We start from the raw sequence: 14,263 nt of genomic DNA on the forward strand, positions 1-14,263 counted from the left end.
TAAAAACCAGGGCGTTTGAAAGGGACGTAACCTGAACAGAAATTAGCCTTAAGTGTAACAACAGTGTGTGTGTGCATTTCCCAGTGTGTGTGTGCACACAACACACACACACAGTTTCTGGCACCTGGCTGACTATTTAAAAAGTCACTCCCGGCAGTTTCTAAATCGGGTGCAGAAAAACCACAGCAAAATGCAAATGAGGCACCTTTGGCACCGGAGAGCGTGAGTTCCCGTGCAGGAGGACGACAAGGAAGGAGCGGAGAGGCTCGTCGTGGTTAATGATCTGACACGCCAGCGGCAAGCAGCACAAACAAGCGACGGTGGACGGATCCCTGGACGGTAATTGTTGCTGTTTTAAAAAACAAAACAGCGGTGGGGGTAGGGGGGCTCTGGACGTGGACTGGACTCGTCAGCGGAGGTCTGAATATCATCAATTGTCCTGGGAGGAAATTGAATTTATTAGGGCCGCGTCGCACAACACGTCCCGCTGAGCCGGACAAGGGGGAGGATTGTTTACGCTAACGAGTAAACAACATTCCCCGATTGCGCGTCTGGTTGGGTTGAGAAAGCAGAACCCGGCTGGTGTCGGCGACGGGAGCGACACCGTGAATGATTCGGTGGGAAGGTCGCCAGAAAGGCAGATCCTCCAAGGCACTAAAGCCTCCAGTTATTTTATGGACGGTAAAAACGCAGCTGCAGTCGTGCACTCCTTCCCGGGTTCTGATCCCCGCCTGGGACCCGAGTCCAGATGTCGAGGCGGTGTGTGTGTGTGTGTGTGTGTGTGTGTGTGTGTGTGTGTGATGCATGGGAACGCCTTTGGGACGGGCCACGACCACGATGAGGTCAGAGATCAGCGCTGTTTGAGCCCAGCTCTCTAACAAAGCGCTGATTTGCATCCTCCATTACGTTAGCAACGCGGCTAGCTGGAAGATCGCTAATTGCGAAACTTGCAGAAACATCTGCTCAGTGGTCCAAAAGGGTGAGTGCCTGAGGGGGCGGAGATACAGCTTTTTCAAAACGTGAAACTCAACAGGCAAGCCAATTCCACGGCTACCCAAAAACGGGTTCTGACATACAAGTCGTCCCTTAATTGGGGAGAAGATCCTGCTCCTGGAGGAGGTGAGGAAGACTCTGCATCGGTCCGTCGTGCTGAAGAAGGAGCCGAGTCGAAAGGGGCAGCGTTAGATTTCCTGGTGGATCTGCTTTCCACCCGTCATGGATACAAGCTGCTCCTCAGGTTGTCAGAGCTCTTCCTCAGAGATAGTTTGAGGAGCTCTGACATCCAGGAGAGGCTTCCTCCGGCACCCAGAGGAGCCAGATCTGGAGGCTCGGTCTGGCCTCCTGGGGACCTTGACCATAAGAACACCTCAGGGTTCCCCAAGGGGAGCTGGACATCTGGGCCTCCTGCTCAGGTGCTGCCCCTGAAACCCCTGCCTCAGAGAAGAGTGACAAGATGGATGGATGGATGGATGGATGGATGGATGGATGGGTGGATGGATGGATGGATGGATGGAGGGATGGATGGATGGATGGATGGAGTGCACGGAAAGAGGACCTTCTCTGTAAAACCCCGGATTTCAAAGAAACCCACCAAAGAGAAGCAACCACTCTTTACTCTCCTGGTTTGCCTGGTTGGACTCTCCTTCCTCCTCCTGCAGCACCACTGTCACAACACCACAACTCCACCTTTTGGTGGTGTTTCCTGTAACCATGGCGACTAAACAGCCTCCCCAAAACCATCACATTGTAATGTGAGAGGAGTGTGTGATCACACAGCACTCATCTGAGAGGCTAGGTTTCACGCTCCAGCAGGACCGTTCCTGGCTGGCGGCGGCGGCGTCCTGGGTCCCATTCAGGGCCGCCGCCCCTGTTTTTTATCTGCTCCGAAGAGAAGACGGTACAAAGCCTCCAGAGATACGGGCCGGCCCACGCTTGAGCTCCCGGCCATCACAAAGCAAGGGGGCAGGAAGCAGAAGAAACAGAGGAAGAGGGTAGAATGAAGCCCTTCCTCTTCCTACTCTTCATCACCACCACCACCACCCTCCTCCTCCCCCTCCTCCTGTCTCCAGGAGGGAGGGTGACGGCAGCGGCTCGTCGCTGGAGCTTCACGCTGCAGCTCCGGCCTCGGCCCTCGCTCACCCACTCGTCTATTTATATCCTCCCTGATATCCATGCCGCCGCCGCCGCCGCTGCACGCATTGTGGGGCGTCTGAATTGAAGGGTTGGTGTGCCGTCCTGTGATTCCCCATGGCGTGACACTTCAGGGACTCTGGACCCGCTTTGGCTTTCTGGAGGCACGAACGCCGCTGACGCCAGACGGACCAAAATACACGCTCACGCAGACGCCGGCAACCAGGAGTCACCTCCACCCAAACCCTCATTGGACAGGCCAGATTTGACCAGATGTGACATCACGTGACGGCCAATAACAGGCCCCCATCACCTGCGTATGGCCGCTCATTAGCCTCCAGTTAACTTGGCGGTGTCAGCTACTTAGAAGCCGCAGCTAGCTAGCGATGAGCTGCCAGACATTTAGAGGCAACTGCCAGGTAGCCATGACCCATTGCAGGCAACTAACAATGATCTGCTGCTGCCAGCTAGTCATGGACCAGCAGCTAGCTTCAAACCACCGCAGCCAGTTTGACAGGAGGCACCTCCACCAGTTAGCTATGAGCAGCCAGACACTTATATGCCACTGCCAGCTAGCCATGATCCATTGATGCTAGCAAGCAATGACCTGCTGCTGCCAGGGGGTTGTGATCTGGCATCTAGCGACAAACCCCAGTTAGCTATGAACCACCTCTGCCAGTCACTTATATTCCACTGCCAGCTAGTTATAGTCTATTGCTGCAAGCTAGTTACAAACCGCAGCTGCCAGTGATCCATGAGCTGCTAGCCACTTGTATGCCTCTGCCAGCTAACTATGAGCCACATCTGCCAGTTAGCTAAAAACCACAGCTGCCAGTGAGCCATGAGTTGCTAGCCACTTGTATGCCTCTGCCAGCTAGCTACGAGCCACTTCTGCCAGCTAGCTAAAAACCACAGCTGCCAGTGAGCCATGAGCTGCTAGCCACTTGTATGCCTCTGCCAGCTAGCTACGAGCCACTTCTGCCAGCTAGCTAAAAACCACAGCTGCCAGTGAGCCATGAGCTGCTAGCCACTTGTATGCCTCTGCCAGCTAGCTACGAGCCACTTCTGCCAACTAGCTACAACCACTTCTGCCAACTAGCTACAAGCCACTTTTGCCAGCTAGCTACGAGCCACATCTGCTAGCTGGCTACAAGCCACAGCTGCCAGTTAGCTGCTAGCCACAGAGATGAAAAAAAATCTCTGCAACAACTTTTCAGGAAAGAGTGTGTGTTGGGAGTGGCGCACAGACGGTATCTTCAGCAGGACGTCCACCTGGCAGGTTCACACACACTTTTCCCATCCTGTGACTATCACACAGACACAGACACACACACACACACACACCGAGACGGACAGACAGACAGAGAATGGTCCTGTCCTTCAGTAAACAACTACACATATAATGAGGAGGCTTCCATATCCTGGGAGGTGAAGGCGTGGAGATGAAGAAGAAGATGATGATGATTATGATGGAGGAGGGGAGCCTCTGCCATTGAGACCAGAGAAGGAGAAAGAGGAGGACGAGGCGGCGGTGAAGCTCATGCAGGGAGACACAAAGGCGGTGTTTAGCGGCAGCCTCGGCGGGCGCTGCTACAATATGGCTGCGGCGTTAGCGACGGCCGCGGCTGCGAATGTCTACGAAAAACAAAGAAAACCCAGATTATATCTGTCAGAGTCCCGAGAGCGCTGGAGGACGTCTCCCGTAAGCAGGAGGCCCGGAGCTGGAGGTCCACGGTAGCCGTGCTCCTCCCCCTCGGGGCCACGCCGGGGATAATGATGGGGTTCGGCGCTGGCGGCCGAGCCGGGCTTCTAAATCTGGTCTGATCTCTGGTTTTCACCGTCGTGTCATTTTACGGCGGTTTGGACCCGGGAGCTTTCAAAAGGGCGGATCGAGGAGGGTGTCGGGGAACCCGGGAAGCCGATCGGCGTCCCGCTTGGCCCGGCCAATCACCGGGCGGCTGTCGGGGAGCGCTGCCGCGGTTCACGCAAAAGAAGATCCTGATTCGATAATTTGATCCTGATCCTGGTTTCTTCTCAGGAAATAAGCGTTTTCTACAGTTCATCCGCAATCCCGAAGACTGAGGTCTCTGATTGGCCGATCGGGTGGTTTGATGGAAAAAAAAAACCTGGATCAGATAAAAACATCAGATCCTCAGTTTAGGTGGTTTGCGTGAGTGCCATTGTGATTGTTAGCTTAGCTGTTAGCGCCCCTGGACTTGGGGCTCAGGCGACCTTCAGGGGAGGGGGCGCAGGTAGATGCAACTATGGAAAGGTCGTGGAAAAGAAGCTTCACGTTCCGAAGGACAAAAGGGAACTTTGGTGGATGGAGACCCTGCCGAGAAGGAAGAGGACGGCGGACGCAGAGGGAGGCGGCTCCTCGAAATATGAGCCGCAGTCATGTGTCGATCCCGGTGCCAACCATGAATAATGGAGGCTTCGCCTGACGATGCCAGCGCCCTCAATTATTCATTCACAACCACAGACTTGCATTAGCGCACAGCGTGAGCCTGCTAACACACACACACACACATTTTCACATCCATATTCATCCGTGGTGGTTCCTTGGGGGATGATTTCAGGGGAACAACAGATTTCTGACTAATTGTTGCAGCTCCACTGCCGTCCTCCTTCTTCTGGTCTGCATCGCCATAACACACCGATCAGACGGGACGTGAAAAGACTCTTGGTGGAACTTGTCGAGAACCAGTCTGTTTCTTGGTGCGCTGGGACAGCAGGGGAACCAGGGACCACAGACCTCAGCGCCTGAAAACCATCTTAGCTTCTACCCTGAGGCAGTGTCCTTTTACACTTCCATGGGCACTTAAGGGTGCTCGGTGATTGGTGGAACCCGTAAGCCACACCCACTACCAGATGCTTTCACGAACTATCCTGGTCACCGGTCAGATGTTAACTTGTAGAAAATGAACAGAAGCACCCAGAGTTTGAGCAACAAAGAGTTCTGAGCTCTCAGAGAGGTTTCCAGGGCATGTTCCAGAACATCAATATTTTTCCCAGAGTACTGCTAGCTAATTGCTAACGGGGTTCTTCACCCGTCGAGGCAGTGCAAGGAGAAGATAAACACTTCAACCATCTGATAGTCCATGGTTATTATTCCATGAACGCACCTTCTTCTTCTGTGGTTTGAGTGTGGTTCCCTTGGAGGAGGCTACTTCCTGGAATGGAATTGGAGCCGGACACTTCTGAGAAGCGTTCTGTCCAAAAGCGGCCGACAGCGATCAAACAGCGGGGAACTCTTGCAGCTTCACTTTGAAATCTCAGCAATATCTGCATCTAAGCATACAAGTCAGTGGGGACAGGTGTCATGCTTGGGGTAAACCTGGAAACAACAACAACAGGGGCAAACACTCCCATGGGGGTGAAGGAAGGGAGGATCTGGGGAAAAATAAGGCAAAAAAAGGCGCCGCCGTCAAGTCGCAGCTTAATTCAACGGTTCTTCTAGAGTTCAAAGCGACGGTCGTCAAAAACATCTCCATGAAGACACGAGAACCGGGGGTTGAAAAAGAAACCGGAGCAACCGGTGGAGACGAGCACTGATCGCTCCTTCAGCCACAATAGTCGAACCCCCGGAGACGGCGCTAAATAGGTCAGTAGTTTCTTTTCCGAGGCGAAGGATGAGATTGGAGCCTAATTAGCTGAGAGGAGAGCTGACTGGCGGATGTAATTCCACAGATCACACAGGGGGTTGTAGAGTGTGTGTGTGTGTGTGTGTGTGTGTGTGTGTGTGTGGTAACTCCGCTCCGACGTGTGTGTCCGTCTGAAAGATTAGCGCCCATACAGTCTGGTTTTTCAATGGTATTCAAGGTTGAGTGATCAATATCACTACTTTTACATTAAGCATGATGGTATCTGGGGTCCCTTGGTGGGGTCCCTCAATCTTCTACCACCTCCAGTTGACCAGAGAGGGGGAGATAGATGAGTTATCTCCCGTCATCCACGAGTCACAGAGCTAATTTTCGTGAACCTCCTGGGGGAGCTCCGTTGGAAAATGACCATAATGTCTGTGAAATTGTCAAAGACCTCAGCGTGTCTGGGGTTGCAGAGAAGATCCAAGGTGTGTGGTCTGTTTGCCTTGGTGTCTTCGGGAAAGACAACCAACCCCCGGCTGCCCCCGATGGCCTGGTTAGCACCTAGCATAGCAGCTCTGTAGTTGTGCACCATCTACAGGGAGCTGCTCACTGAAGGACCGCGTCACGCCTGAAGCACAAACCCCGTGAAGACACTCTGGAATAGGTCCTCCTCTGGACTATATGACTGATGAAGAGCAGGAGGTGTGATTGGACCACCGAGGCTCCCCAAGAAGCCTTAGAGTCATCATTAGGAGAATTTCACAATCTTAGATAGCTGACTCGAGGTCATCTCGAGGAGAACCCTGGGAAACTGCAGATCCCCGACGCAGGGCTTCATCCAGACATCCACAACCTCAGCATCCTTCTACCCAGATCCTCAGCATCTCTCCTCTGTCCAGGTACACACCATCTCAGCTTCATCTTAATCTCCAGAACATAAACCATGAGCTGTCCCCTCTGATGGACTCATTCCACACATTGCTCTTCGCAACACAATACTAGCTACCACTTGGCTGCTAAAAAAGAATTACCGTAATTTCCAGACTATTGAGCGCACCTGAATATAAGCCGCACCGGCTAGCCGATCGCTAACTTGAGCTTCCTCCTGCGCACTAAAACCGTCAAAGTCGTCTTCTTCGGTGTCGGAGTTGAACGGATCGGAATTCCCCGGTCGTTTCATCGGTCCGACGTGACGAGGATAAATGTTTTAGCGGCGTGAAGTTCGTCCATATATTAGCCGCATCGTTGTTTGAGTGAAAAAAGTCGCGGCTTATCGTCCGGAAATTACGGCAGTATGTTTCCGGTTATATTAAAATTAGATTTGTTGAATGGACAATGTTGTGAAAAAACAAAATAAAAAGACTGATCCTCGGGCGGTGGACGATCACAGATCATCCAGAAGAACATTTTTTGGGCCTTAAGCAAGAGAAAGACACCGATCAGAGTCAAAGACATCGGAGAGGTCAAGCACAGCGAGAGTTTTCTTCGGTCCAGAAGAATCCTATAAGGGCAGCTCGGATGCATCTGGTGATCTCTCCTGGTGATAAGTCTGGCTGAGACACCAAGAAGTTGCAGTGTGATGAGGTGATCTCAGAGGTGAGAATGGGTGGAGGACCTGATGGTCTTCAGTTTGCCAGGGGCCTGGACAACATCTCCGTCCCTGACCCCAACGCAATGAGGGCCAGGCTAGAACAGGCGGGGTCCGATTTTCCAAAATGGTCGGCGCATTCTTAGATTCCCAGAAGACTCCGGGAAGGAGCCGAGCAGAAATGCGAGCCGGACGGCTCTTCCAGCCCCCCGCTAAGGACCCAGACTCCGAGGTATGGACATCAGCCGGACGGAATCGGGCGACTTTCACCTCCATCGACGTGCGTCTACAGAAAATAAGGCTCGTCTTATTGGACGAACTCAAACCGCCAGATCAATGGGTTCTTAAAAACACCGGTAACCATGACTACCCATTACAACCACGGCTACAAATCCCGTTGGATAAAGGGCTCATATTTTCCACAATGAAGACTCTATCTCCGATATTAGCGTTACCCTTGTGTTTGCTTTACTACCCTGAGTGCATATGTGAGAAGGTCAGAGCGAGGCTGGGGACCGGAGAGCCGAGCTGTGCCATTTCTAAAGAAAATAAAGACGCTAAATTAGAAGTTGCTGGTCAAAGACCGACGAGCACTGAGCTGGGATGAAGCGTTTCCATCATTTGCTTATAAAAGTAGACTAAAAGAAGGTCAGCTGGACTGAGATTGTTCTCCGAACTCCGATGTCGTGTACGTTCAGGTGACAGCCGGCGGGGCGTCCAACGGTATTGATCGATGATGGGTTTCTTGCAGATGACAGAAACCTCCTTCAGACTGGATCCTTCCTTTAAGGATATGCATGCTGGCGCCACAGCTGGATGGTTCCGGCCGCCTAGGGTTTTGTTTTCTCACCGTGATTAAAAACAAGACACCGGAGATGAAACTGATTACTGTGATTCCGTGTACCGTTAGCAGCTGCTCTGTCGCCCGGTGGGCTGTCCATGTGGTCTCCATGACGACACCATCGCACAGAGGCGTTTTATGGTCAAATGTTTAATGGTCTCGACTTTGGTCTTGCCCTTCCGATTGGAGGGCCGCCTGTCAACGGCGCCACAGGTGCTCCTAGCAAGCGGACGCTAGTGCTGTTTAGCACCGGGGTAATACAACATTGTCACAACGACAACATCGTGCAATCGTGCTACTCGGCCCGCTGAGGCTCCCCAGCAAGAAGATGCAGAGCTCAAACATTCGCCGCCCTTGTGCTCGAAAAGTTGACCTTTGGGAACTCCGGCTCGCAGATGAAAACAGGAAGTGACCGCTAAGGCCATTCAGCACGGTTTGTCACTGTTTCAGAGAGACTGACGGACACAAAGTCTTAATTTAATAAAAAGAAGAATGTTTTACAACATCCATCTCTTCCATCTTTACACTCCGGCTCCGAGCGGCTTGAGAAAATAAATGATAAATATTTAATTGAAGTATATTTCATTTGTGCTAATTCCTTTTTTTAACTTTTAGTTCTAAGTTGGAAGATTATTGTGATCTTGAAATATTAAATAAAATTATATTTATTATTTTTCGCCGCTCAAAATAACGTCCCCCTCGCGGAAGCCGGTATACCCGCCAGCCAGTAAGGTCCCGCTTTGCAGATGCTGTGTGCAGAAGTTCAGGAGCAGAAGTCCCATAAACCAGGTAAAATAAATATCTATGAAGATATTTTGCAAATAATTATTTTTCATTGTTTACTGAAAGTGATTTTTTTCCCGATTTATTTTTAAAATTCAGGTCAAGGCTCCGCTACACGCTCTGAAAACCCAAAGCTCAAAATGATTTCATTACATAAATAAAATTTAATTTTCTCCGTAATACTTTGTGAATTTCAGAAGCAACACACGACACACTTGTTTATACAAAGTGTAAAGGTAATAAAAAGCAATATATACAGTGGTATCTTTATTTTAGACATCAAAAAGTAATTGCGGCTCCCGGTGTTTTCTTTTCCGAGGAAACCGGGTCCAAATGGCTCTTTGGGTGTTAAAGGTTGCCGACCCCTGGACGAGCCGGTACTAAAGAACTACAAGTTCATGGAAAAGAGTTCTTCAGAGACGGTGAGTCGGGAGGATCGGGCTTCTTCCCTCCACCCGAAGCTCCACTGGATAGAGCCGTGGTGGAGGACGAGGAGGGGTTGATCTTGCTGAACCTTCACAGGAGGACCACGAGGAGCGTTGCTGTGAGCCGCTTCCACAATACGGCCTCGCTAGTCGATGTAATAATTGCTCAACAGTAAATCAACATTACCACGCCACCACAGAACGGAGGTTGAGAGCAGATCAAAAACGACAACGCAGAACAATCAGAGGAAGCGGAGGAAGAGCGAGATGGAACAAAGCGAAGGGCGGTGGTTCCCTCAACGTTGGAGCCCACTCGCCTTTTTAAACTATGATTATTAAGTCCACGCTGTGAGTTCTCGAAGGTAGACAGTAATACAAGTAGTACTATTTGTAGCAGCAGTATAGAGAAGTGCCGGTTCTACAATCAAGAGTTTCACTATGAAAGGCCTCGCCGTCGTCACTGGTTGCTTCAGGAGCTGCAGGTCATGTGGCAAAGCAACGCGCTGCGTGACATAATGGACAGAAATGGTGACTTGCAAAACAACGCTCCAGCAGGAAGCGCTGTTTGGCGGCCGACTCGAGTCCCATTCCGGTCTCGCAGCGTAGGAGTTGTACCTAAGGCCATTCCTACACCTAGAAGGAAGGGGTTGCCCAGCCTCGTCGGACCCGACCGGTTCGCCAGCCACAAAGACTCGTCAGCGAGGTGACGTCATCAGCCTGAGGCGGCGGCGGCGGAGGTCATGAAAATGGTGTCACGGCGTGCATTGTGCAGCTCGCCAGCAGGCGTGGCGGGTCGTCCGCCGGCGCCTTCAAGGAGCCTGACCGACCGAGCAGACGCTGCCCAGACGGCAGGGCCTCCATGAGTTCACGCGCAAGATGACCTCCACAATGGAGCTATTCTACTGGGCAACGGCAGCAGGAGGAAGGAGAAGGGTGTTGGGGGGGCTGGTGGACAGAGGAGACATAGTTGGGACAGGAAACTGGGGGGGGGGGGGGGGGGGGGGGGGGCTCGACTGCGATATCATGGAGACTGAGATACGACTCTGACGGGTTCTTACTTGGAAGAACAGACTAGCTAATTACTAGCTAACTAAGAAAACCCTGACGGTAGATGAACACAGTATGGCCAACAAACGTCAACAGAAAATGACCCAAGAGTCAGAGGTCAGATTGAAATCAGCAGGAGACGACTCTGAAAACTGCCAGGAGACTAACTCAAGAACCTGCAGAGAACATACCTGAAGGTCATACCTGAAGAAGCTACAATCAAAATAAGATTAACTAATACAGGTACAAGGTGCTGCAGTGGTTAGCGCTTCCACCTGCCAGCAAGAAGGTACTGGACAGGAAACCATTCTCCGTGTTCTCCCAGTGTCTGAGCAGGGTTCCTCCAGGTTCCTCCCACACTCCCAAGACATGCCGGAGCTTCACAGAAGACCCTAAACCACCCACACAGGTCAGTAGTTATGTTTCTATAGGACTTGTGAACAAGAGGGTGAACAGTTGTATGTCTCTACATGAGGCCTGTGATGAAGGTCCAGGCTGAGCTCCGACCCTGACTGCAGGAGAAGTCGTTTAGGTAACGAATGAACGGGTGACGGTTAAAAATGCAAACGTGAGATTATTGTTACAGAAACGAATTTCCCATAAAAACTCAGAGCAGCAGTGGAGGAGCGTCCTCCACATCACCTCCACCTGAAACCCGAGACGTTCCTCCCCTGCAGAGGTGTCAATCAGCCAGACAACAGGAAGTGGCACAATCACTGCGGCGTTTCTTAAAAGGAGACCAGATCGACGATTGACCACGTGGTCGACGGTCTTCTCCGATTGATCCAGATATCGCGCCGTGTCCTTACGCTACAAAGCCCTCGCTAGCAGCTGCGCGTTAACGTTCTGATCTGCCTTCAAAACAGGAAGTGTAGCTGATGCAGGTGCCGCCGCCGCCACTTTCACTTTCCGTCGTCCTTCCCAAGCGAGAGGCGCGCCGAGCCGCCCGCCGCTTTGCATTTGGTCTGCGCTGGAACCCCCAGCACGGAGGCTGGCAGGCCAGGTGGATTAGCTGCTACGACAGCAAAACATCACCTGGTTAGCGAGACAACTAGCCAAGCGGTGCGATTGTCTGGTGCTGTTTTCCATATCACCAATTTCACCAACTAGCAAATAGCTTTTTAGGTGTTAGCTAAATGCTTAAAACAAACATATAAAAGATAAACTGCAAGGAATTACAGCCATGGAGGACGTTCATGATTTGAGAGGAATTAGCCGAGTGTGAGTGCGAGGCCGCGGGAGGAGTAAAGGTCGTTCAAACGTCTCCGAGCCGCCGCCGCTGCACCATCTGGGACGTCCTGCTGTAAAGCGTTAAGCTCTGCAGCAAAGTCTCCGTGATAAATCCCGGCTCTGTTGCTGCGCCGGCTGATTAAAGACACAGCGGACGCCGGCGGAGAATAGTCCCGGGGGGGCGGAGGGGGGAGGGAGGGCTAAACGCCATCATTGTGCCGAGGTCAGCGGGGCCTTGGACGCCCGTCAAATGTTCAATGAGACGGTCAGTGTGGAAACAGAGCGACCATTACTTCCCCGCTAACCGCATGATCCGCGGGAGACGGTCCCGAGGCGAGACCTCGGGACTCCACCTGACACTTCCTGTCCCGGCGGGTCACGTGACCGCCGGGTTTCCATGGAGACGGGCTCCGCGTGGTTGCCAGGGACCGGCGGTGAAGCTAAAATCAGCTAAAGATGGCGGCGTGAACCCGCAGAGGGTGAACTCTGGATGTTCTTGTGAGGTCCGACCTGGACCGTGAAGTATTCTGGGTCAGTACTGTGTAGATTTCACAGCGGTACTTTCTACGCCATCGCCAGGGAAACGGACAGCTTTCCCAACTTGGTCCTTGCGGGATCGTTTCTCGTTTACGGTCCACCCCGGTCACGTTTGTTGACGCCCCACGAGTTGTCCGCCCGGCGTCCTACGCCGCATCCCCGCCGTCCAGCGGCCTGCGCTACCAGATCCAGCGCAGGTGGAAATAATCTGCAGGCTAATGCTTGGGAGCGGACCATCAAAGGGGCTAAAATCCCCGTCAACAAGTTGGGAATTCAACTAATTAGCGAGCAGCGGCAAAGAAAGCAAACCAAAACAGAGGGAAGACGGGGCGGAGCGGCGACAAACTACAGGGTCTCTCAAGTGTGTGTGTGTGTGTGTGTGTGTGTGTGAGAGAGTGTATCGTGTTGTGGCTTGCAGAGGAATGTACATTTCGACACTTCACACACAGTTGGCTCGGGCGCAAAGGAAGGGACTCGGAGAGGGCCGCCGCTGCCGCCGCTCTCAGTCACCTGATGGTTCAGCTTCTTCATATCAAAGCCTCACACACACCAATGCCACCATCACCACGGGGCTTCTGTGAGTGTGTGTGTGTGTGTGTGTGTGTGTGTGTGTGTGTGTGTGTGTGTGAGAGAGAGAGCGAAGTCAGACTACACACCCTCCATCCCCAATACACTGGTCACCTTTGACCTCTTGGGAGGCTCTGGACCAAGCCTAACCTCCCTTCCTTTCAAAAACTAAATATCCTTAAATGTATGTTTCTTTTTGAAGAACCCCTTCTACTTTTGTTCATTTTTATGCATTTTCCAAAAATAGTGATTATTTTCGTCTCATGCTGTGTTGCTGACATGATGGGATGGGCCACCACTTTGGAAACCCGGCCCTAAATAGACATCCAGTGAGATCCAGACAGGACGTTTTATTAATGTCCCAGGCTCATCTGGGTGTATAAATCTATCTGCATGGCGGTGGACGGATTATATTTTGAAAACAAAACCATAATTTAATCCAAATTGCATGATTTCTGTCATCTCCGACACCTAAAGGTGGCTAACTCTCAGAAGTCCATTATCGGACAGAGCTATAGTTCGCTTCTAATCCGCCAAACGCTACGTCTAGATGACAGACAAAAAACAGTCACTGGAGGGAAAAAACCCAAGCTGTTAATCCCCTCGACCTTCACAGTAAATCCCAACACGTTTCGACAAAAAAAGACTAAAAAGGGAGGTGTGTTTTTCAAGTAACTCGGCGCTAGCGGGTATAGGATGCTAGCCGTCCGGATAGGAGCCCCGGCAAACAATGCATTAGCCTCACTCGTCCGATTTTGGAACCAAGGGGAGGCGAGGCGGGGACTGTGGGGGGGGTCTCTATCCGCGGTAGCCCCGCAAACACGCAGGATCAACGAGGACAACGAGAAGGACGACCACAACAACAACGACGACGACGACGACGATAGCGGAACGGCGGCGGCGTGGGGGTGGGATCGCGTCGATTTCCTGGCCCTGCCCCGGGGGTCGGGAACGGAAACGAGCCGTGTCCGACAATGGGTCTCGCCGTGTTTCAAGCTAGCGGCTAACGCTAGCTAACAGGTTCGGGGAGACGCTAGAAGCTGTAGCCGGGGAACCGGCCGCCTGCGGAGGGAAGGGGCGGGGACGCGGCGCGCTCATCCCGGGACTAAATCGTCCGAGCTAACGGCGCTACTCACCTTCTGGAAAAGATACCGCGGTGTTCGTCGACCAGATGTTGCCGCGATTCAGCGATGGCGTCCCATCAGGAGGAGGACTCCTCCGCTCGGGGACGCACCCGGGTTCCGCCGTTAGAAAATCCCAAACGTGGCTTCTGGTTGACGTCCGGCCGTGTTCCGTCTGCATATGTCTGCTTGTTTGTGTGTGTGTGTGAGTGTGTGTGAGTGTAAGCGTGTGTGTGAGAGTGTGTGTGTGCGTGTGTGTGTGTCGGACGGGAGGCCTGCCGTGCTCGCGCTCGTGCCGCCGCTGGAGGAAATGGTCTCCAGTCAGGCGGGTGCGCATGCGCGGTGGAGAAGGACGCGCGCACGCGGTCCGTGAGCGCAGCCCCGTGGCCAACAGGTGACAGGCAACT

At 52.5% G+C, this 14,263-nt stretch overlaps 1 protein-coding gene across 1 annotated transcript in view; it reads right to left on the reverse strand.

Annotated features, from left to right (window-relative positions):
• The window catches only part of cskl (c-src tyrosine kinase-like), a 31,614-nt gene extending 17,448 nt beyond the window's left edge, over positions 1-14,166 (reverse strand). The window contains exon 1 of the mRNA XM_086175225.1: positions 13,872-14,166. The gene's annotated coding sequence lies outside the window, so the exon portion shown is untranslated. The remainder of the gene's footprint in view (positions 1-13,871) is intronic.
• Positions 14,167-14,263: the final 97 nt, after the last annotated feature.

This window comes from Fistularia commersonii, chromosome 27, assembly GCF_037954325.1.
Source record: "Fistularia commersonii isolate RoL2024-O1a breed Wild chromosome 27, RoL_Fcom_v1.0, whole genome shotgun sequence".
Lineage (NCBI taxonomy): Eukaryota > Metazoa > Chordata > Actinopteri > Syngnathiformes > Fistulariidae > Fistularia > Fistularia commersonii.